This window comes from Mauremys reevesii, linkage group 7, assembly GCF_016161935.1.
Source record: "Mauremys reevesii isolate NIE-2019 linkage group 7, ASM1616193v1, whole genome shotgun sequence".
Classification (NCBI taxonomy): Eukaryota; Metazoa; Chordata; order Testudines; family Geoemydidae; genus Mauremys; species Mauremys reevesii.
This window is the reverse complement of record NC_052629.1, coordinates 115,812,928-115,837,891: the sequence shown is the minus strand read 5'-3', so window position 1 is coordinate 115,837,891 and position 24,964 is coordinate 115,812,928. Positions and strand designations below refer to the sequence as shown.

Here is a 24,964-nt window from a genome sequence, read left to right as displayed (position 1 = left end):
AGCAACTCACCCTTTTATGTTTGAGTGAATCTAATGAAACCCAACTGGTCTGGCTACTATGGTGAGTCAGCAAATTAGCTCTGTCCCTACAACTTGACACCAGGTCAAGAGCTATGCAGTCCTTCACTGATTGTTCAGGACTGATCTCACTTTTTCATGAGGTGCTTAACTCTCAGTTTCCTGATGGTTTGGTTAGTAGGCAAGGATGCTCAGCAACTAGCTGACTAATCCCAAACTGCAAAGAACAAAACAACCTCTTCCCCTCCCTCTCTCCTTCCAAGTAATTTATGTTTTATGGATCATTTAGTCTAATCAGGCTGGATTGTATTACATCAGGACATTAAACCCAGATTAGCTAAAATATTCAGTTCAAAATTTCCATTTACAAATTTATACATAACACATGCCTGCATTTCTATTTTACAGGCAGATACCAGAGAAAGTACTGTAGTTGGAAATATACAGATTGGGTATGTGTTTTCCACCCCCAAACCACATTTTTCCCCTGAAAAAAAATGAAAGATTAACAACAAAAACCTCACAATAAAACATTTGCAAATGTTTATAAATAATTGCTTGCAAAATGAGCAAGAAAGAGTTGGATGCATTGTCAAAAAAAAAAAAAAATCAACCTAGTATCTGACTGCAACCCAGCAAGTATTCCCGTTAGCAATATAAATCATTTTGGGTTGCACATTACATTCTTAATGCAGATTCTCTGTTCCTGATTATCTAAAACCAGTAGCTTTTAAATGCTTTGCTTCCTCCACAACAGAGACAATAGCAGGAGTTTGGTGCTATGACAACATTGTGTTTGTCAGCTGGATGGTGTCCTGTAGATGGGTACAGAAGGCCAACTAGCATTCATATGTATTGAACGAGAGATGGGCCAAAATTAGGACCAATTAGGCCCCTTCCTCTACCCTGTACATCCCAGCTAGTGAGGGTTTGGATAAACCAGAGTTTGGATCTGAACCATCCTTTGTTTTGAACCCCAACCAATGAGGTTTCCAAAACCAAAACCACCTCTGGATTTTGCCTAACAATTCAAAACTGAGAAGGAGCAAAACAGGAAATGTTCATCTGAGCCCGAGCCCAGGCCCACCCTCACCCCACTCACACACTCAGTGAGGTTTGGATACAATGTAATGCTTATCTCAAAACACTCCTCACCCCATGTCCCCTTTTCTAATGGGAAAATTTGGATTTCTAAGAAAGACAACATTTCTCTGAGCTTGAAAATTAAAAGCCCCAACATAAGAATCATGGCATGCAGTCATTAATAAGACTTTCCAGACAAATCTGACTGGAAAGATAATAGGGTTAGAACAATTAGGAAAAACATTTTCTACAACGGAATATTTTTCTTGTCATATTCACTGTAATTATTTTCTAAATGTAGATCGTTTATACGATTGCAGCAGCAATGTTCCAGAGTTAATTAGACCATATGTTTTCACATTAAGAAAAGAAAGCTAATTTAAAAAAAAAGAAACTAAAAGATTTCTAAGTAGGAATATTGAGTTTGGAGCAGAGGAGAACGGTGAAGGAATCCTTTAGAAATGTATACATTCATCCTACTCTGTTCTGCTTTCTGTTTTTGGAATTGTTTCTGGCAGCAACCTAAAGAAAAATATGAACCAGATGTACAGAGAAATATTTTCTTCATCAGCAAGAGAAGAACAGCTCTCCATGTGCCAAGAGATGTTAACCTTCACGTTTAAATAAAGGTGATGTTAAAAATATACTCCAAACACAGCTTCTTATTCTATCGTTGGGGCCGTTCCATTATTATTACAATTAGAGCTAGGTGGAGAAAGGTAACTTGTGGAGGATTTCATTCCAAGTTGGAACAAAACCCCAAAGTTTCAAAATTCTCTGCAAAAGGGAATGGAGCCCACGGTCTGGGGCAGTGCGCTTGGTGTACTGCGCCAGAGCCGGGGAACCTGGCAGCCCAGCCTGCCAAGTAGCCACAAGCCTGGGAACTGGGGCACGCAGACTCCCAGCTCCCTGTCAGCCTGCCAGGAGGCCTACTAAAGAGCTGGGAGTCTGGGAGACTTCCAAAGCAGGCTGCCAAGGAGCCAGACAGGTGATCTGGCAGAAAACCTGCTTGGCAGGCAGGATTCCATCAGAACTTCATCAAAATCAAACTGTCTCTGCAAAACACTTCAATTAAAAAAGAATTGGCAAATTCTTGCAGAAGAATGTTTCATGGAACTTTTTCTTGCCATTGTAACCCACACACCTCCTGGGTATGGTGCTCCGTCCCCTCTAGTGTCACTGAGACCACTTAGGGCTTGGCTACACTTGAAAGTTGCAGCGCTGGGAGTTACAGCGCTGGTCGTGCAGCTGTGCAGGGCCAGCGCTGGTGTGTGGCCACACTGACAGCTACCAGTGCTGCAGTGTGGCCACATTTGCAGCGCTGTTGGGAGCAGTGCATTATGGGCAGCTATTCCCAGCGTTCAAGTGGCAGCAACGTGCTTTTCAAAAGAGGGGGGTGGGGTGGGGTGTAGTGTAGTGTAACAGGGAGCGGGGGAGAGAGAGAGAGTGGATTTTTGGAGCCAACACTGTATGTTAGCTTCCTGACTTGCAAAATCAGAAAATGTTCCCGACCCCTTAATCTTAACTGCAAACAGCCTGCATCCAACGGACTCCCGTTCTCCCCACTGCCCCCGCTGTTCCTCGTCAAGCAAACACTCAACCCCTGTGAATGAGACAGGCAGGGGGGTTTCTCATTTGATTGTTCACAGTCAGGTACAGATTGATCACAGCAAACAGGAGCTGTGTTTGTTTTTTTAGATAAGCAGCTCCCTGTGCTCCGGAGCGCGGCGGAGTTCTGAGTTCACAACAAAACAAAGAGAGGCTGCATAACAAAACAAAGAAAGTAATTTAGTTAAAAGCATTCTGGGATATCTCCTAATACCCTGGAGGCCAATAACAGCACTGATGTGTGGCCACACTTGACGAGCAGCGCTGCATCACCAGTGCTGCACTCGTTATATCCCAAGCAGACCAGGTGTACAGCCAGCGCTGCAGCCAGGGAGTTGCAGCGCTGGATGTGCCTTGCAGGTGTGGACAGTTACTAATTGCAGCGCTGGAAAGCCTCCACCAGCGCTGCAACTTTCAAGTGTAGCCAAGCCCTTAGAGATTGATGAATCCGCTACAGCCTTAGCTAAGAGGCATGTGACTTTTAGCTCATATAGTAGAGGCTCATGCATTTAACTCCAGAGATCCCAGGTTCAATCCTGCCCGCCAACGACCAGGGTCTGGTGGTATTACACCATCTCTAATTATGATAGGGGCTCGGAGCAGGGCCCCATCGTGCTATGGGGTTGTATAGCACCTAACAAAAAGAAGATCCCTTCCCCAAAGGGCTTACCTATCAGGTATAAGACAAGACACAGTGGTGGCTACAAAAAGCAGACTGAGCGCACAAGGTAACTGTGAGACAAATGTGAATGGCAGGATAAGCAGCAGTCACAGCAGAGTGCATACTGGCTGCCTAGCCATTGGCAACTGCTTTGCGGGTACCATTGGCAGAGGAGGTTTAAGGAGCAATGCGTGGGAGGACAGCAAGATGGTTTTACAGAGCTCTACGGGGAGTTTCTTCCATGCATGGGGGCAGCATGGGAGAAAGCATGAAGGTGCATGTTGGGAAATCTGATAAATAAGTTCTAATTCAAAACCAGCTGTTTGCAAGGGGAGGAAAGCAAGCGGCCGGAAGAGTTTAGGCGCAACCTTTCCATTTTTCATCATCATCAAATTAAAAAAAAGTTTAACTGATTTTTTCTTCATTGGGGGAGGGGGGGTATTTTGTGATACCCTCACACCCACAAATCAGCTCTCTCCCCCCTGAAGCTCCCTACCCCCAATCTCAAGATACTACTTTCTCTTCTAGTCTCTAGGCATTACAGAGCTATCAGCTGGGCTGGATGTTCCACTGGGTAACAGTGTCCTCTACTGGCTTCATCCTTTCCCTCCAGCTATTGTAGGATGGAAGGAAAATCCCTAGTCAGGAGCCAGCAGGTTCATCACAACAATACCCTATTCTTTTTGCTGAAAAACATATTTTTGTCTGGAAATGCTCCCCCGCCCCATGCCCTTTTTTCCTTTATAGGGTGGACTCCCTGGTTGGATTACATCTCCCATGATGCATAGGAACAGCAGAATGGCCATACTGGGTCAGACCAAAGGTTCATCTGATCCAGTATCCTGTCTTCCGACAGTGGCCAATGCCAGATACTCAGAGGGAATTAATAGAACAGGGAATCATCAAGTGATCCATCCCGTCGCCCATTCCCAGCTTCTGGCAATCAGGAGCTAGGGACACCATCCCTGCCCATCCTGGCTAACAGCCATTGATGGACCTACCCTCCATGAACTTATCTAGTTCTTCTTTGAACCCTGTTATAAGCTTGGCCTTCACAACATCCTCTGGCAAGGAGTTCCACAGTCTGACTGTGCAGTGTGTGAAGAAATACTTCCTTCTGCTTATTTTAAACCTGCTGCATAATGGTCTCCCCCTTGGTGAAGGGAAACAATGCTTCAGTCCTTGGTGAGAGTCCTGTGATCATGGTGCATTGTGGGCAATATAATCCAAGGAGAGCCTGGACTACAGAGAATGGGACCATAAGGTGCCACTCTTATGAGAGACTGCAGCAGCATTTCTGAATTGAATTATTTCAGTTCAAAAGTTGTTGTTTTTTAAATGAAATATCAACGTTTTCCTTGGGAGGAATCTAGACACTGTCAAGAAACAGTTGGTTCCACTGAAAATCCAAAGTGAAATCTTCAAACAGCTTCAACTGAAAATGTTCAGACACACACACACACACACATACAGAGGCTGGGGTGGGAGTATAGCGAGTGTCTGGTTACGGAAAACATTTCCTCTGCCATGCTGCCTGGCCGGCTGCCCACACAGACTCCTCCTCTGTCGTCCTGCACGCTCCGGCAGAGCGAATCTGCAGGGCACTCTATAGTCATTCCTCTCACGTGACACATTATGCTCCCCCATCAGATAAGGAACTCGCTTGGCTGAAGTTTTTATTTGTGCTGATAGGGCTGCCAAGTGCCACCCACAGCTCCCTGTACAATCTCCACTACTTCCCTTCGCGCTAGTCCCCACCCACCCCTGGTCAGGCACTGATCCTGCCCTCCATTCCCAGCCACCCCACTCCCACTGCTCTGGGAAAGCCAGGAGTGGAGACAGGAGTCCATTCCTACCTCCCCGACACAGCTGATCTCACTGCTTGGGGGTCAGCCAGAGGGGAGATGGATTCCTGCCTCTCCCTCTTTCACGTCTGTGCTCCCAATGCTCAAATGTGGGGGTGTATATGGGGGAGAGGACCTGCTATCACCCTGACACCTGCTTCTACTGCTTGGAGCAGGGCGGATGGGAAGAAGTCAGTGAGTGGCACCCAGAGCTGCCAAAAACTTGGGAGCTTTGGCTCCAGTTCTGAGCTCTTCCTCTCAGGGGATGCCAGGCCGTGAACAACGCCCAAAGCTCTAAGATACAGTGGATTCCTGCAATGCAACCCCCCTGGGGCTGCTCCACCAGCCCAGGATAGGCAGAGAGCGTGACACACTCCAGCCAAGGGGAGTGGGGTGATGCATGCATAGGCACCAGAAAGGCCCCTTAACATAGGAGTTACTCCAAGGGGCCCGTCCATTCCTTTACATTACTGAAGCAGCATGAGGAGCTGCGGGCAGAGAGAGAACTGGCACTATGTGGCTACTGTTATGTCCTGTGGAAAGTCAGTTCCGCGTGGTTTTCATAGGATCCGTATCCCCTGCTGGGATGACGACCATGACAACCTCTTTCAAGAAGTCTTACAGTCTGCTTCACCTGAGGGGACAACACAAGCTGCTAATATGCTAATGGAATGGCTTAGTGGTAAGAGGCAGGAAAGATGGCATGAAAAGCCTGGAGTTCATGCGCTCTAGCGGTAGGGCTTTGGTCTTCATGGCCTTTAGGAGTCTGCTCTGCCTGAAAACCCTGCATATCTCTGCAAATGCAGTGGGAGCCCACTTTGTGGCTGACAGCCAGCCAGCAGTTACAAATAGTGATCATTGTTGGAAGATATTCTCTGCTCCCAGGAAGATTTAGTCAGCCCCTTCCTCTGACTCCAGCTCATCCTGGCCATTCACTAGGGAGGACCTGGGATCAGGGAGTTCTTTCTTCAAACCTTACAAGGCTCCTGAGCTTGACATCTATGGGGAGTTTGTGCATCACATAGGCATATCCTGTTGCACCTTTCTGCTAAACATGCTAAAATACTTGTCTGGAATACTGCACAGTTCCAGAGATCTGGGGCAGGTCACACATTGTGGCACTTCTCAAGCTTGGAAGGAAGGCAGATGACACGAAAAACTATCACCCAATTGCTCTGATCAGCATCACTTTTAAGTCGCTCTAGAGACTGGTACTTAGATGACTGTTGCCTTTAAATCGACCCACAGTTACCTTGTTACCAGGCAGGGATCTGACCAGGCCATAGTGCTGAGGAGCAAGTGATTAGATCGACATATTTTACTACACATGCCTTTGAGGCAGGACAGAAGGTCAGCATCATTTTTGTTGACCTTTGGTTGGCATGACAGTTTGGCACCATGCACTAGTCTTAAAATTATATTCCATGGGTCCCAGACAACAAACTTGCAGAGTTTATTATGAGATGATCACGGTTCTGTTAAAAATGGTCAGATGTGGAGATAGTTCAAGTCGCCCATGTCATATGAACAATGGACTTCCCTAGGGATCTGCAGTTGTTCCAACGCTCTCATATATGTACAGCTGATCTGCCATCAATCTCGGCAACTAAGTTTGCGCACATTGGCAACATGTGTCTGGCAATAGCCAGAAGGAGCTTTGAGGAGCTGGACTAATGTCTGTCATCTGACCTTGACACCTTGGCTAAGTTGCCACTTCAAAAAGTACCTGAACTAAACTCATTACAGACAGCATCCATCTTGTCTCCATCCTGCCCCCTAGTTAGCTCATCAACTGCTGCAGGTTCTTCTGAATAATCAGCCAATTGTTTTTGAACTGCACCTTACTTATTTGGGGAAAGAGCTTGGCCACTTTTTGTCCTTTTTAACACATTGAGAAGACACAATAAAATCCAGTCGAGAGTCACGCTTCTCTGCAGGCTTGCCAGCCACTAGCTTATGGACATCCACCAATGTCTTAATTATTGCACCTGCTGAACTGACAATTAGGCACGAAAGCAGGGCCCTGGACGCATTACAGCCTGTAGCCACCTATCAAAGAGCTGACTTCACAATTTCATCTCAAAGCCACATCAAAAATGCCAGATAAAGTGAAATAGTGGAGTGTACTCTTGGACAGTACATCGGGCGTGACCTGACTAAGGAACAGCAGAAATCGGTGGTGTAGGACTGCATTTTGGATTGATGGTACATTTCTTGGCAGATAGACAACTCAGATCTGCTTCCCATAGTTCTCCGGGATCAGCTTGCTCGTGTCCTTCAGAATAGCCATATGGACCAGAAGATCTTTCTTCATTGGAAAAGGATAGGTTATGGTCACGGGCAGTTTAACTTACTTCTTTAGCACTGGGGCTTCCTGAGCTCCCCCAGTCCTGCCCCCATGGAGCTCAAGAATGAACAGCACGCCACCTGGTTATGGACTGTCCCCTTTATCATCTTGATGGTGGACGGATTCCTTAATGTCTCTAGATGATGTTGCCGTGATACAATAGTGATACCTGTAGAGTGGCTACATCACTTACCCAACATCTAAATTTATCTGTGCCTTTAAAAGCCATATGTTAGAACAAGCTAAGTCTTACTGAGATCTCAACTCCTACTGAAAAAAAAACAAAGAAAAAACAAACAAACATCACCCAATATTCCCAGAAGGTTTCCCATCCAAATATTAACCAGGCCTGACCTTGCTTAGCTTCTGAGATGAGGTGTGTTCAGGGTACAAGAATTTGGTGTAACCAAGGAACCCATCCTGATATTGAACCCAGAGAATCCATCATGATTTTACATGAGAAGTACCCCTTGCGGTTTATGTACTGTTTGGCAAGGTGGTCCGGTGCCAAGATAGGGATATGCGTTCTATCGCCCCACCACAGTTAGGGAACCCCACTGCAGGAAAGCCATCCACTATGACCTGCACATTTCCCAGAGTCACTACCCTTGTCAGCAGAAGGTTATTGATTGCCCTGGCTACTTGGATCAAAGCAGCCCCCATGGTAGATTTGCCCACTCTGAATTGAATCCCGACTGACTGGGAGCAGTCAGGCATTGCAAGCTTCCAGAGGGCTATTGCTACTTGCTTCTCAACTGTCAGGGCAGGTCTCATCTTGGTATTCCTGCACTTCAGGGTGGGGGAAAGCAACTCACAGAGTTCCAGGAAAGTGGCCTTACGCATGCGAAAGTTTTGCAGCCACTGGGAATCATCCCATACCCGCAACACTATGCGGTCCCATCTGTTTGCCGGGCCCAGAATCGGCATTCCACTGTATCAACATGCCTCAATGCCACCATGATGTCCCAATTGCCACAGCCCGTGCTTTCAGGAACATCTGTGTCCATGTCCTCCTCACAATCTTCCTCCTGCTGGCGGCTCCTGGCTAGGCTCTGCACATACTGCAGGATAATGCGTGAGGTGTTTACAATGCTCACAAAAGCAGTGTGCAGTTGAGCGGGCTCCATGCTTGCCATGCTATGGCGTCTGCATGGATAACCCAGGAAAAGAGGCGCCATACAATTGTTTGCCGTTGCTTTCAAGGAGGGAGGGAGGGGAGACGGACGACATGTACCCAAAATCACCCGCGACAATGTTTTTGCCCCACCAGAAATTGGGAGCTTAACCCAGAATTCCAGTGGGCAGCAGGGACTGAGGGATAGCTACCCACAGTGCACCACTCTGAGTCGAGACTAGCCACGGTACCGAGGACGCACTCCACCGACCTAATGCGCTTAGTGGGGACACGCACGGTCAGCTGTATAAAATCGCTTACTAAAGATCGACTTCTATAAAACTGACCTAATTTCATAGTGTAGACATGCCCTGAGAGTCCGCTGCATTTGCTCTTGCCCCCCCCTGCCTCAGAGAATATTAAATTTAAATCCTTTAAATCCTGAAAACAGAATAAAGATCGCTAACTTCCCTGTCCCCCAAGGCATTTTTCAGACCTCCTAAATATCCTTCTTGTCAGTCTCCCTCTGCAGAAATTTCCCAAATCCCTCTGGCAATGTACGGGTATTTCATGCAGACAATACTCCTCTGAACACAAAGGGATGACTCTCCTTCCCCCTGCCTAGCGTGCTGAAGGGCCTCAACGCATGCTTTTGATGCAGACAGAACTCCCATTGGAGTCAGTGGGAGTTTTGCTCAAGCAAAGGAGTACATGATTAGGTCAAAAGCTTTAAAGAGGAGTCTAGTAGAAATTAATTAGGACTGGAGCAGGACAAGTGGGAGTGAACTGGGAACTTTAAACTAATTAAACATACCTTGAGGCTTAAAGTGTCAGAACTTGCTTATTAGTCATTTTGCCAGAAGAACTCGCTCTCTCCTATCAGCCTCCATCTAGCCTTTTCCTTGTCCACTTCAGGGAAGCAAGAGACTTGCTTTTGATCAGGAAAAAGTAGATCTGAAGTCTCTAGAGCTCCCCTAAAATGCCTACATTCGCCTCTTGCTTATCTGAATTTAAGCCTTTTTCAGAGACTTCTGCACAGTGGCAGAATCTATCCAGTCAAAATGAAGCTCTTCCAGTCTGTAAAATCGCAATCTGTCTGCGTTTGTTTTATATTCTTCGTGCTTTCCACTCCTGTTTTCACCACTGGATTCCTGCTGACCCCAGGCTCCCCATCCCACCTTCTACCTTCAGTTTTCCCCAGAAGCCCCTTCTTAGTAGAGACAAGTACTCAAACATTAGATTTTGAGTCAAAAATTCAACCTCCCAGTGTCTGAGTGGATTCAACGTTGGAGCTAAGCAAACTAGTTTTTGTCTACCAAATAATGCCACAAAACAAAAGGACAAGAAACAAGCAATTTTCCCCTCAAAGACTGCATGTTCTCCCTTTGGAAGCAAATAGCCAGCTACATTGGTTTCCCGTGTCTACCAAACAGAAGAAGAAAAAAAAGGTTTAAAAATCCAATTATATTTCCTGAAGCAACAAAGCAGCAGAGAGTTCCCATGTGGGACATCGGGGAAAAAAGTCAGATCATGCATGTTGATTGGCAAATCATCAGATCACTGTTCCAACTTCCACAAACGCAGCCAGCCAACTGCGATAAAAATGCAGGTTTTTACTCCCAAGAGCCTGAGACACTGTTTGCCAGAGTTCAAATTCTACTGTAAGTGGCTCACTATGACTCTGCATGAGCACTGAGCCGGTTAATTAGCTGCACGGATGCAGTTTACTGTAGTTTGATTTTCAAGTCAATCACTGGTAAATACAGGGTCACCTATTGCAAGACATGCTATAACTTTTGCTTTTTATTATTGTTCTGAAGAATCAAATTCCTTGGTGGGGGAGCAAGGAGAGGGAGGAATTATACAAGGCAAGTTTACATTATTTATTTTGTCAGTGTGTGATTTGGGGGTTATTTTAGAGCAACTGTTAAAGGCAAATTTCATCTACAGTGTAAACCCTCTACATTAGCAAGTCTTTCACTTTTTGATAAAAAAAAAGTCTTTAATGTGTGTGCAGGCATGTACATACATACTTATGTAGTGTAGTGAAAGGATGTTTTAGTCCCAAAACACTAAGCTACAATCAGGAAGATGAGTAGCCTTTCCCAGGGGCCACTTTACACGTGGCAACAACAATAGACCCTTAAATCTGTTTTTATTTAAACATACCTAAATATGATGTAATCATAAAGGGTTGACTGCGACATGGAATACGAAAGAGACATTGTATAGGAGTCATTGTTCTGCCCAGAGGTGGAAGAAATACCAGCACTGGCGGTTGTTATTCAGAACAGTCCCAAAAGTTATGGTGATTTTTTGCTTACTTTTAAAATTATCAAGTTACTCAGTTATCAAGGGGAAACAGTTCTCTTCCAAGGGTCTCCTTTGGGCTGTGGATGCTGCCACAAGCTTAAGCAGCAGCTTCCTGTCAGAAATGCTGTCCAAAGGAAGTTACTAAAGTACAGGAGCCAGGATTCCCGGGTCCTTGTCCCAATTATTGTGTGACAAGCCTAGGCGTCGACTCTGTGGGTGCTCCAGGAATTAGTGGGTGCTTAGCACCCACCAGTAGCCAGTTCCCCCCTCCCCCACCAGCCCTCCCATCTGCCGATCAACTCCCTCATCAGCTGTTCCTCGGCATGCAGGAGGCTCTGGGGGTGGGGGGGGCAAGGAGGAGAGAAGAGGCAGGGCAGGAGTGAGAGTTTGGGGGAAGGGGTTGGGTGGGGGATGGGGCCTGGGGAAATGCAGGCGGTTGAGCACCCCTGGGGCCTGGAGGAAGCCGGCACCTGTGGTGACAAGTCACTTAACGATGCAAAATATTATTAGTGTTCAGAGTGCAGAATTCTCTCTCTGCCTTGCTTAATTTGCAATGAAAGAGGTGCTGGGGCTCAAGCGATTTCTTTACTTTCACAACTGAGGCGGCAAGCCCAGAGGTGCCGGGGCTATGAACTGCCTGCGCTAGTCAGTCACCTGCCTTGAACCATAACTCCCAGGCTCAACGAAGGAAAGGGCTGGAGCGCCCTAACCCTGCCACACTCCACTTGCCCTTTCGCTGCACTGAATCAGCCTCATGAGAAGAGGTGCAGCCCTCTCCAGTCCCTGACAAGCCGGGAAGGCCTGGTAGGGCCGTGTTCAGTTTACAAACTGTTTACTTTCACTGCTTAGTGTTTTCTGCTCGTCCCTAAGCCCTCCCTGCTGTTGACAGGTTCTTCCTGAGCACGCGCCACGGCTGTAGCTCAGCAGGGTCCAGAGGGATTGGAGGAGAGGAAGCACTCAGCCTTCGCTGCTGTCAGCAAGGAGAGAGAGAGAGAAAGAGAGTGTATTGTACCGGGTGGAACACACATCCACAGTGGGGTCATTTCCATCTCACTCAGCAGAGGGCTGCACACAGGGCTTAATTTGTAATGAAAGAGGTGCTGGGGCTCAAGCAATTAGATGCTGGGCCTTAATCAATTTTTTTACATTCATAATGGATCCAGCAAGCCCAGAGGTGCCGAGACTATGAACTGCCAACCCTGGAAGTGCCAGGGCTCAGACCTGGCACAAATTAAGCACTGGCTGCCCAGGGTTCAGAGACTCGGGTGGCTTTGCTATTATTTATTCTCTACTGGCTGACGTGAAAACTCCAAGGTTCCTTTCTTGCGCTAGAAGGTGTCTCAGATAGGCTTGGAAGAATTAAAGACCTTTAATCTGTAAATCTCAAATCAACGTCAGTTTCACCATACACACCCAAACCAATGAAAAAAAAAATTTCCATTGATAATCATCAGAATATACCAGATAGGCAAAGTAAGAAAAATGCTGCTTCAGAACTTAGAGATGTAAGGCTATTTACTTTGTCTATTTCGACAAGTTGTATTTTAAGTTATAAAGTTTTAACTTTTTGAATCTCATTGTCGACTGTCATTATTGTGGGACCTCCCCCCTGTCCCCCATTTCCTGAAACTCTGAAAAGTTTAATCAATAAAAAATACTTAAAAACAACCCATGTTATCCTTCTATATATATATTTTAAAAATATACAAATTATGTAATTATAAATTTAATATATATATTTAAAAAAAAATCAAATTCTGCCCGAGCCTATTCATAGATGACCAGCTATTGCAGGATTGCTCAGATCCGCCTTGCACAGCTCACTCCCCAGTGTTCTTACATGTACACACTTAGGCAAATGGTTTTGTTTTAAGAAAAAACTAGGTGGGATGAGATTTCTCCTCAGAAAGTCACTGCCAGGACCGATCACCCAGTGAAGGGAGGGGCACGATGCACAAACAAGAACGTATGGTCACTTTAAAAACAAAAACAAAACCCTCCCGCCTCCCACAGGACAGAACCCAGGACTTATGGCACCAAGGGCCAGAATTTCAGAGGAGGTCAGCATTTAAGTGCTCAGCAGTTTTGAAAAAAAACCCAAAAAACTAGCTCCAATCAGGAACTCTGAGCCCTTTAAAAAAATCTGGCTCCAAAACACACTGGACCAGCCACTAAAGGGTGGCACAACATATTTAAGGCTGGATTGGACTTGGAGTGTAGGCCCGCCCCAGGGAGAGCCTGCCCCTCCCTTCACCTCTGAGCATAGCCCCTGGTCCTTGGGTCCCAGTGCACAGGGTAGGTGGCACGTGCAGCACCTGCTTCCTTTTACTTCCTCACCATCCCAGCAGGTGCCCAGCGAACGGAGGAGGACTCTACCCTGCCACTGCGCTGGCCCGCCCACAGAGGTGCGTGCTGCAATGGCCTTCTTGCATAGGCTAACCGTGAATCACTACTTGCCAACTCTTGGGCTACCCTTTGAGCGGTGCGGCTCGCGCACCGACTCTTGCTCAGAAGCCTGCCTAAAGGCAAACGCCAGCCATTACCAGCATATTACACCCTCCTGCTGTTAGCGCCACAAAAAAACCGGTAAAACCACAGACAGCCCCCCCAGACGGGTCAGCAGCAGGGACAGAGTCCCAGATCCTGCACCTCCAAAGCACAGCCCTCTGCCACTTGAACTAAATGAGTAACTGTTAGCGAGTGACAGTGGTAGCCTCTTATTCTCAGTGGGGATTAAGCACACTTAGCCAGCATGTTATGACAGCTCAGTATGGGAATGAGACAGCAAGTGACAACAGCCTCGGCCGCCCTGGCAAATACCATTAACGTCCAGCATTTTGGTGAAGGAGGGTGGGTCGTGGCAAGGTTGGGATGAAATGGAGGAGAGAAGCCGCCACCCATCTCTATCCGCTGGCATTGCCCAAGGAGTCAGTATTTAAACAGGGACCCTGCCTCCCCATTTCACTTTGCTGCTGAAAACATCTGGTCTGCTTGGCACCTAGGCGTCAGCAAAAATAGCACAGCATCTTGTGCCTGGGCACGGTGCCATCTTAACAGACGGGCATGAGCACAGGCAGCCAAGAGACCTTGTATCAGCATCAAATACATTCGCCGAGGGCAGGATTCGCAGCCAGGAATGTCCAAACGGCTGAATTTCCAGGCCTATGGATATGGGAAAACAAGGTTACGTTACACAGGCTCTTAGCGGGATTAACTTTGAAAAGGGAAAAAACAAATCTCACTGCTGCAGCTGTGTAGGGTTTTGGTCATGTGGCATTTGATTAGGCTTCCATCGCAAAGACTGTTATTGCTAGAGAGTCTCCATTCCGGTAAGTTTGGTTTCGAAGCAAAAGCACCATAAAAACCCCTCTGCAAAGAGTTCTTGGAACATCTCTAGCAGGGCCGGCTCCAGCTTTTTTGCTGCCCCAAGTGGCGAAGCGAAAAAAAGATAAAAGCCGATCAGCGGCACTTCGGCGGCAGCTCAGTCACATGGCTCCATTCTTTGGCTGCAGGTCCTTCGCTCCCGAATTTCCTTTTCGGTGGCACTTTGGCGGTAGCTCAATCGCACGGCTCCATTCTTCGGCGGCGGGTCCTTCGCTCCCGACCTTCCTTTTCGGCAGCACTTCGGCGGCAGCTCAAAGGGGAAGAGAGGGACTGAGGGACCCTCCGCCGAATTGCCGCAGAAGACCCAGACGTGCCGCCCTTTTCCATTGGCCACCCCAAGCACCTGCTTCCTTTGCTGGTGTCTGGAGCTGGCCCTGCTCTTCAGAGCGGCCTAGGAGGTGATGGGCAAAACCATGGATAATCAGCCTACTGCTGTAAATATCCACGCTAAGAATGGACCCAGACTGCACCTTTTGCCATTGCAAACAAAGAGCAGTAGGACAGGAGCCAGTGGAATGCATCTGCTCTCACATCTGATTGCTGGAAGAGATCTGCCATGTTGCAGAGGCAGAGCCGGCAGGAGGCATGAGCAGACTAAGGGGGCCCTTTATTAATTGTTAGTATGTGCTGTGGGGAGGGGAGGGGGGGAAGCAAAATATTCCTGCTTATGGCCCCAGTGGGCTAGCCCCGCCTCCGCGCAGAGGTGACTTAGAGAAGGGTGGACGTGGCAGAACTGTGCGTGGGACAGCCGGGTTTAGACACAGCCGTGGAAGGGTTCAACCATGATCCCTGCCCGGGGTGCATTGGAATTTGTTTCCTTACTAACGATAACCATAGGCGCCAACTCCGTGGGTGCTCCAAAGCTGGAGAAAACGGGTGCTCAGCACCCACCGGCAGCCAAGCTCCCCCTCTCCCCCCCCAGCCCCCAGAGACTCTCCCCTGCTCGCGACCCCACTGATCACTCCTTCCCCTCCCTCCCAGCACCTCCCGCCCTCCACAAACTGCTGCTTCACGGCGTGCAGGGCGGCTCTGGGAGGGAGAGGGAGGAGCAGGGATGGGGCGTGCTGGGGGGAGGGGGTGGAAAGAGGCAGGGAAGAGGCAGGGCGGAGCAGGGGTGGGAAGAGGTGGGGCGAGGGCTTGGGGGAAGGGGTGGAGTCGGGGCAGGGCCTGGTGTGAAGGGGGTTTCGAGCACCCCCTGGGTACAGGGGAAGTTGACACCGATGACAATAACATTGACAGACATTAGAGAAGTGTACTCTAGCCCCACTCCCTACAGGGAATAGACAGTATGGTTCTCCGAAAGGCAACCGGTCCATACTGATCAGGGAATGCACGATAGAACCTAGCCACCCAACCGAGATGGACCGGATGCAAGACCCATGATGTTGCACAGCAGTCCCCTGACTGAGATAGAATGCGGTTCCAGTCTCAGCTGGATAGAGAAGACCCAGCAGTTGCATAACTTTGTTGTGCAACAGCATTACAGGAGCATGAAGACAAACCCTCCTGTCGTCGCCAGTGAGGAAGTGGGGGAAAAAGTTGAACCAGAGTCTGATGGGAGGCAAGAAGGCAAATGGAGATCCCCTGAAGCAAACCCTATAAAGACCAGGGACGTGATTGTCCATTGCCTTGCACCTCGTGCAGCCAGTTACACCAGTACAGAGTGAATGTCAAAGGCTGCCCTTCTCATCTGGTGCCTGGGTACAGGACAATGGAGAATCAGGCCCCCAGACCATGACGGCTCCATAACAAGGTTACGGTCATGGACCAGGCACTACCCCATACAGAGGTGGCTTGTAGGTGGGCAGCAGGTTTAAACCCAATAGTAACGTCATCATTCTCTCAGGGCAGAAGAGAAACAGAGCTCCGTCAGCGTTAATACGAGAGTGGATTCTTTAACAAGACTGTGGGACGCAGAGATTCTCTCTGATTTTCTGGCGCCCAGAATGACTGTCACAGCCATGCTACCTACCGTCAACACACAGGATTTCACACAAGCCCCCAAGTGGCCGAAGCAATCCTGGAACGGACTGATGACCGCCTCACAGTAACCAGCATGGTTCTACCCCCGACGGCAGCCATAGCCTTTACATGCCGCTTACGCGCACGCCGTCAATATTAACAGAGAGCACAAAGCACTATCCGGGCAATAAAAGAGTGAGAGTTTCCCCCTCCCACGCACCCTGCTGAGCACAGTGTGCTATCGACTACCCATTTTCTTGTCTATACCAGCGATAATGAGCCCTTTCTGACAAGTGATTGACTCAGCCATTATGGTCCCTGGTGATCAGAGAAACAAACACACTCCATACACAATCTCGGCATTCTAGTGCTGGGGACTCTTCCTGTGAGAAAGCGGGGCCTGTTTGGAGCGGGACAGAGTGCCATAGCGAGCGCTATTGAAAGACGTTTGTTAGACGTTTAGGAGCAGGACGGTGATTTCCCCCCCATCCTCCCCAATTGTTCCATCCTGCTTTGCTATTTCTTCTGCTGCTATTAAAAGAGCCATCCTGAACTAGAAGGGAAGGAGCAGTGGCAGGAGCCAGCATGTCTGCATTTGTTTTAAACTTTCATATTTATTAAAATACTCTGGAGCTCTCGTGCATTCCAGCAGCTGCTGCCTTTGGAACACCACTGAAATAAGTTATCTAGTAGGAAAAGCTTTATGCTGGACAACTGCATTTCTCCAGTGGAGCTAACAGCAGGGAATAGGCAAAGTAGGATTCAAGTTAGTGGCAGAATATTGATTTTGAACACCCTAAAATCAGGGGGAGCGTTTGGCCTTTTAGAGAGACAGGAGCTGGGCTCTGGCCTCATAGTTTGAAGGTGGTGGGAGATGGTTTAGGTTGATAAGAACCTAAGAACGGCCATACTGGGTCAGACCAAAGGTCCATCTAGCCCAGTATCCTGTCTTCCGACAGTGGCCAATGCCAGGTGCCCCAGAGGGAATCAGCAAGTGATCCATCTCCTGTTGCCCATTCCCAGCTTCTGGCAAACAGAGGCAAGGGACACTTTCCCTGTCCATCCTAGCTAATAGCTATCCTCCATGAACTTATCTAGTTCTTTTTTGAACCCTGTTATAGTCTGATCCTTCACAATATCCTCTGGCAAGGAGTTCCACAGGTAGGGTGACCAGATAAATCAGATAAACGTGAAAAATCAGGACAGAAGGTGGGGGGTAATAGGTGCCTATATAAGACAAAGCCCCAAATATCAGGACTGTCTCTATAAAATCGGGACCTCTGGTCACCCTATCCACAGGTTGAAGGCATTGTGTGAAAAAATGCTTCCTTTTGTGTGTTTTAAACCCACTGCCTATTAATTTCATTTGGTGACCCCTAGTTCTTGTGTTCTGAGAAGGAGTAAATAACACTTCCTTATTTACTTTCTTCACACCAGTCATGATTTTATAGACCTCTATCATATCCCCCCTTAGTCATCTTTTCCAAGATGAAAAGTCCCAGTCTTATTAATCTCTCCTCAGATGGCAGCTGTTCCATACCCCAAATCATTTTTGTTGCCCTTTTCTGCACCCTTTTCCAATTCCAAACTAACACATCAAACTAATAACTGGTCAAAGCAAGAGCTAACCTGACTTGTGCTAGAAGTGCACCACCTCCAAAGCTCTTCCCAGGTCTGGAGAAGTAGCATCAGGCTTAGGATACCCATCGCAGGAGTGGGGTGGGGAGTTATCAGGAAGGCGTGTCAATCGGAGGATCAGCGAGGAGGGGGTTCCTGCTCCTCTCTCTACTTCTCCACGGCTTTGACTCTACATGTGGGTCAGGGCAGAATCCCTACCACACCCACCACGAGTCCTTGAATGTCTGGGAAGGGCAAGGCGGCAACCAAATAAGGTCCTTGAGGTGAGATTGCCGGTACTTCCTGGGTCTTGTGGGATTCTGGTACTTCTGCTCCCGAGAAGAGAGCACAAAAAATTAAAGGGAGGAGAAAAGGCCAAAAAAAAAAATGGATCTCATGGGGGCAAATCTAAAGCCCCTTGAAGTCAATGGGAGTCTTTCGGGTGGCTTTTATGGGATCTGAATCAGGCCAAACTGTTTACAAACTGGTGCCCATCCCCTCAGCCTTCCTAAAAACACTTAAAATGCACTCGTCCCCCCACCCTCGCCTTCCTAAGCTGCTGCTATTTTCACCCACCTACCTCCAAATATATACAACCAGGACACAGAAGCAATTAAAAAACTGACTAAAATGCAGGGCATTAACTATTAATGTTCAGGGGTTTTAGTGAGATGGAAGCTGGGTCTACAGTAATTTACATTGCTAGGTGTCAGCAAGATGGCCAGGCATAGGCTCCCCCCAATCGGTGCCCACCATGGGAAGGTTTCAGCACACTGCAATGGGGTGCGAGGGATGCGCTCCTTTGGCTGAGCAGGTGAATAGGAGAACAGCAGGCGTGTGCAAGTTTCTCCCACAAAGCGGGGAATTCAGGAGCCTCTGATCAGGTCTGGTTCAGAGGCTGCTGCCAGATCCACATCTGCAGGTAGCCTGGACCCTGCAGGCTGAAATGCTAGTACAATATTTACTGCTCATGCCACGCAAGCTGGAGTGGGAGCTGCTACATGCTGATGGGAATCTCCCAAGGAAGAACCACCTGGACTGGACGTGACACAGCCCCACGTCACACAGTCCCACCTTTCTAATCAGGATGTTGCCACCCCCCTAAATCTCTCTGCACAAACACATCCCAGGCGCCACACTCCATCCCTTCCGGGGCTGAACACAGCTCCAGTAAGGGTAGGAGTTTTGGGTGTGGGGGAGTCCCGAGCAGTGCAGCCAGGGTGTGTGTGTGGGGGCGGGAGGGATGACACTTAGAGCTGGTAGGGAAAGGATGTACCTTGTGCCTGAGTATGAATTTGGGGGGAGGGGAAGTTGGAGTTTTCAATCAAAAAACCCCCAACATTGTTCAATTTAGATTTTTTTTTTCCAGTCTGGGTTTTGGCTTTTAGACAAAAACCCTCCCTCCCCACAAAGAAATGAACCAAAAACGTTCAGCCAGTTCTACTGACAATCCAACCTTTGCTTGCACAAGCCCTTCCTTATTTTCTGGGGCTGGGGAAGCCACTCCCCTAGCCCCCCTTGTAACTAAGATTTGCACCCCCTGATACGCAGCAGCATTTTTCTCTCTAGCAACGTGGACGTTACCCACCCCTGCATCTGCCAGAATGCAAATGGCTCTAGCGTTTTAACTGGCTCAGCCGAGACTGGCACCAAACGCCAGACAAACTCGCACTGGCCCTTGCATGCAGCAGCGCGAGAGGCGAGGGGACTGGCTGGAACATAAAAACATTTCTCTTCAGTTACGCTGAAAGGGACCGGTGGGTGGCCGAGTGCACATGAGGAAATCGGCGAGAGATCAAAGCAATGATGTGAAATCCACTGCGGGGGGGGGGGCCGAGGGGGGAACCCAAAGAAAGTTATTTAGGAAGAAGCCCAAGTGGACCCAAGGGAAGGCGGCACATGAGAAAAGGAAATAAACTAGCCAGGAGCAGCTCAGGCAGCTAAGAAAGAGGGAAGGGGGTCGGTGGGGGGAAATCTGTATAAATATTGAATGAGGAAGGAAATGACATATACATGGTAACATTCTGAAAAGCACTTGAATGATTCAGAAGCCCAAGTCCTATTGACTTGCAATAGGACTTAGGCACTTTTGAAAATTTTATCCACAATCAGAAAAATTCACGCAGCAGTTTTGGGGCAGTGGAGTAAGTCACAGGAGGGAACGTGAAACACCAATATGGCATCTGGAGATACAGTAAGCGTTGAACAATAGTAGCATCAAAAGAAAAGGCACAGGCAGTTCAAATAACTGTGTAAACTAAACATACACGACACGCAAGGCCTAGATCCATATACACACTGCTACCCTGGTTGGTTTCTAACACACTGAGCACCACGAACAGGTGTCAGACTAGTTAGAGGGATACTATTCAGTTTCCACACACCACAGTAACAGCATAGGAGCTCTTTACCCTTCAGCTGATTTGTTGTTTTAACATAAATCTTTTCTTAATCAGTCTTCTCCCTTTCACCCCACACTTCCCAGATCCCACCATCCTGAAAAATAAAAACAAAACCCCCTCTCATCTGAGAAGAGCTTGAGACGATTGGGACTGCTTCCCGGAGAGAAGGGACATGAGAAAAGCACACAAACTAAATGACATAAAGAAGGCAGACGGTGAATAGAAGTTCCACTTTCTCATGATACAGAAACAAAGACACATTCAATGATAATGATGTGAAATAAATTGAAAAACGGATCAACAGAAAGGCCCTTCCCCCATCCCAGAGGTGAAAGTAAGCCGGTATCCGCTGGTACGGCGTACTGGGGAGGATCGGCTTCCCCTGGGGGCAATTTGAAGGCCCTGGGGCTCCCAGCAGCGGCTGGAGCCCTGGGCCCTTTAAATTGCCACTAGAGCCCTGCTGTCGGAGCCCTGGGGAAGCGGCGGCGGGGCTTGGGCGGCAATTTAAAGGGCCAGGGGCGCCTGCCGCAGCTACCGCCCCAGGCCCTTTAAATCATCCCCGGAGCCCTGGGGTAGCGGTGGTGGGGCTCCGGTGGCTATTTAAAGGGTCCGGGGCTGTGGCAGCCGCTAGCACCCCGGCCCTTAAAATAGCCACTGGAGATCCACCGCCACCTTCCCAGGGCTCCGGCAGGAGGGATTTGGGGACGATTTAAAGGGTCTGGGGCTCCGGTAGCCGCTACCGCCCCAGGCCCTTTAAATGGTCCCTGGAGCCTGCCAGAGCCCTGGGGTAGCAGCATCGGGGCTCAGGCGGCGATTTAAAGGGCTAGGGGCTCGGCCGCCACTACCATCCCGGGCCCCTTAACTTGCCGCCGGAGCACCACTGCTGCTACCCCAGGGCTCCAGCAGCAGGGCTCTGGGGATGACTTAAAGGGCCTGTAGTGGCAGCTGGAGGTAGTGGCAGCTGGAGCCCTGGGCCCTTTAAATCACCGCTCGAGCCCCCGGCGGCTGTTGCTACCCTGGGGCTCCAGCAGCACGGCTCAGGTGGCGATTTAAAGGGCTCAAGACTCCCGCTGCCGCTACCCTCCGGTCCCCTTTAAATCATCACCTGAACCCCGCTGCTGGAGCCCTGGGGTAGCGGCCGTGGGGCTCTGGTGGTGATTTAAAGGGCCAGGGGCTCCCGGCTGCTGCTACTGCCCGGGCCCTTTAAAGCTCTGCCAGAGGCCAGGGCCCCCGCCGATAGTGATTTAAAGGGCCCGGGACTCCGCTGCGGTAGCAGCAGCTGGAGCCCTGGGCCCTTTAAATCACCCCCAGGGCTCCCAGCCACCTCTGTGGGGGTGATTTAAAGGGCCCGGGGCTCCCAGCTGCTGCTACCACAGCCCCAGCTCCTTTAAATCCTGATTTAAAGTGCCTGGGGATTTAAAGGCCCCGCCTCTTCCAGTAGAGGCCCCGCCCCCTCCTAAGGACTCCGGAGTACTGGTAAGTCCTTTAAGTTACTTTCACCCCTCCCCCTCCCGCCCACCACACAAGGAGGTTATGACAATCTCATGGTTTCTGCGGGCCCAACTTGTGGTTTTGAAGGCTTGGAGTTGACATTATTAATAATAATGTTTGGCACCTCTTAAATTTGTGTGTTTAAAAATCTGTTAATGACTTGAGAAGTCTTAGTTGCAGGGTAAGAGGCGGCTGGGTGGGAAGTGGTTTATGGCTTTGCAATAAAGCTTTTAAGGTGGGGGAAAAAACCAATTATTTAATAAAAGAGCAGCAGGGAACAGGGGACCTTGCCCAGCTTGTCAGCAGGGAGTCAGAACAGAGGTGGAAAAAACCCACATTACGTACCAAAATCCCGCAACAGCAGGGATTTTGGTGGGAGACAGGGAAAGCCGCTTGTATGGAGTGCATCCCCTTGCCCACTTTGGGGATTTATTTTCCGTGCAGTGTGTCTCCATCCATACACAGCTTTTGCGGGGGGTTGGGCGGGGGGAAGTCAGCCTTTTCTAGTGTGCAGGTGCTACCTCTTGGCACGTTTAGACTCTACATCTAATATAGATTCTGCATCGCTTCTTCCCACTTCAATGGCTTTAGAAGCAGCAGCATAGTTGACAGCCTTTAAGATCTTTCCTTTAGGCTATTTGGTAAATGCCAACTCTTCGGCACTGGGAAAGAGTCTTACATCTAAGCATGCGTGATCACCCTGTAAATAATGCATTCCGACAGACACGGGATCCTGGCAGTCTCTCTGTCATAGAACAGGCTTATCCGCTATGTCCCTTCTCTATTGACCCGACCCTCCTCTCCATCCTGCAATGATCAGATGCTTTTTAACATAACATACTTAAGAGGTGTAGGTGTTTTTAAAAGGGTGGTGCTAGACACTGGCTGTGTTCTGCTTATAACAGGGGTGGGCAAACTTTGTGGCCCGAGGGCCACATTGGGGTTGCAAAACTGTATGGAGGGCCGGGTAGGGAAGGCTGGGCCTCTACAAACAGCCTGGGCCCCACCCCGTATCTGCCCTCTCCCCTTATCACCCCCTGACTGCCCCCCTCAGAACCCCCGACCCATTCACCCCCCCGCTCCTTGTCCCGTAACCACCCCCTCCCAGAACCCCCACCTCTTACTGCCCCCTGGGACCCCACCCCCTATCCAACCCTCTGCTCCCTGTCCTCTGACTGCCTTGACCCCATCCACGCCCCCGCCCCCTGACAGGCCCCCCAGGACCTCACGCCTATCCAATCGCCACTGTTCCCCGTCCCCTGACTGCCCCCACGCAGAACCTCTGCCCCATCCTACCGCCCCTGCTCCCTGTCCCCTGACTGCCCTGACCCCATCCACGCCCCCCACACGCCACCCGGGACCACACGCCAATCCAATCGCCACTGTTCCCGTCCCTGACTGCCCCCACGCAGAACCTCAGCCCCATCCTACCGCCCCAGTTCCCTGTCCCCTGACTGCCCTGACCCCATCCACGCCCCCGCCCCCAGACAGGCCCCCCGGGACCTCACGCCTATCCAATCGCCACTGTTCCCCCTCCCCTGACCCCCCCCCACGCAGAACCACCGCCCCATCCTACCGCCCCTGTTCCCTGTCCCCTGACCGCCCCCCAGGACTCCCCGGCCCCCTTACCATGCCGCTCAGAGCAGCATGTTTGGCTGCTGCGCCGCCCAGCTGGAGCTAGACACGCTTCCGCTCTGCTTGGCAGGAGCACACAGCTCCTCCGCCCAGAGCGCTGCCCGCGTGGCGGCATGGCTGTGGGGGAGGGGGAGCAGCGGGAGAGGGGCCGGGGGCTAGCCGGGCCGGATGTGGCCCACAGGTCGTAGTTTGCCCATCTCTGGCTTATAAGATGTGGACTCAGCCACTCATGAGATCCTGTCAGTTTCCTCGTGACTATCACAAATTCGTAGGCTAAGTCACTGTATAAAAGTTACTCTCTTGTGTATTTACACACAGCTGTGACACTCCCTGGGGCACCCAGGGCTGAGAGGCACCTCACCATCAGCTTAGCATGAGGGAGTCTTGTCTGCATGAGCGGGGGGTAATGGAGGCTAAGCCTCCGCTAATGCTCCTCACTGCAGCCCCACCATGGCAGGCTCCAAGTTCCTCTGGGTGGCTGGGTTTCGGGGCCGTGCCAGGCGCTGGCTGGACAGAGCAGGGGCGGCTTCAAGTGTGAAGCCTGCCAGGGTCTCCAGTGGAAGGGGGCAGCCTCCCCGCACGGGGGGAGGAGGGGTGCGTGCACCAGCCATGCTTGTCTGTGATCATAAGAACGGCCACAGTGGGAGCAGACCAATGGTCATCTAAGGCTTTGTCTACACTGGCACTTTACAGCACTGCAACTTTCTTGCTCAGGGGTGTGGAAAAAACCCAGCCCCCTGAGTGATGCAAGTTTCAGCGCTGTAAAGTGGCAGTGTAGACAGATCTCCCCATGCTGGTTTTTTGTTGTTGTTTTTTCAACAGCTGGTGCTGTGACTACACAGACACGTTAAAGTGCTGCCGGAAGACATACCCTAAGTCAGTATCCTGTCTTCCAACCGCGGCCCGGGCCTGATGCCTCACAGGGAATGAGCAGAACAGGGCCATTTTCAAGTGACTCGTTCCCTGCCAGCCAATCCTAGCTTCTGGCAATCAGAGGTTTGAGACACCCTGAGATTGGGGTTGCACTCCTGACCATCTTGGCTAATCACCATTAAGGAGAAGATTTAGTCACGGGGATTTTTGGTAAAAGGTATAGGCAGGTCACGGGCAAAAAATTCACAGCCCGTGACCTGTCTAGGATTGTTATAAAAAATACCTGTGACTAAATCTCTACTTCTGGGGCCCTGCTGCTCTGGGATGGGAGGGCCCTGCTCCAGTGCTGGGGGTTGATTGCACACACCCCCCAACTGCTGTTCCCAGGGACAGGCGTGTGGATGGCCTCCGGGTACCCTAGGGCACCGCTCCACCCGCCCTGGGATCCCTGCTGCTTGGGCGGTCCCCAGAGCTAGCCACACTGGCCCCTGCTCACGTGGTCCCCAGAGCCGGTTGCCTGGGCAGCGGCCAGTGCGGCTGGATCCAGGGCAGCCCCTGGGACTGCTGCTCTGGGGGTCTGTGGGACCAAGTGCACCAGCCGCTGCTCACGCG

At 49.9% G+C, this 24,964-nt stretch overlaps 1 protein-coding gene across 19 annotated transcripts in view; it reads right to left on the bottom strand.

Annotated features, from left to right (window-relative positions):
• Positions 1-24,964, bottom strand: part of PROK2 (prokineticin 2) — a 227,257-nt gene that overhangs the window by 181,814 nt on the left and 20,479 nt on the right. The window lies entirely within an intron of this gene.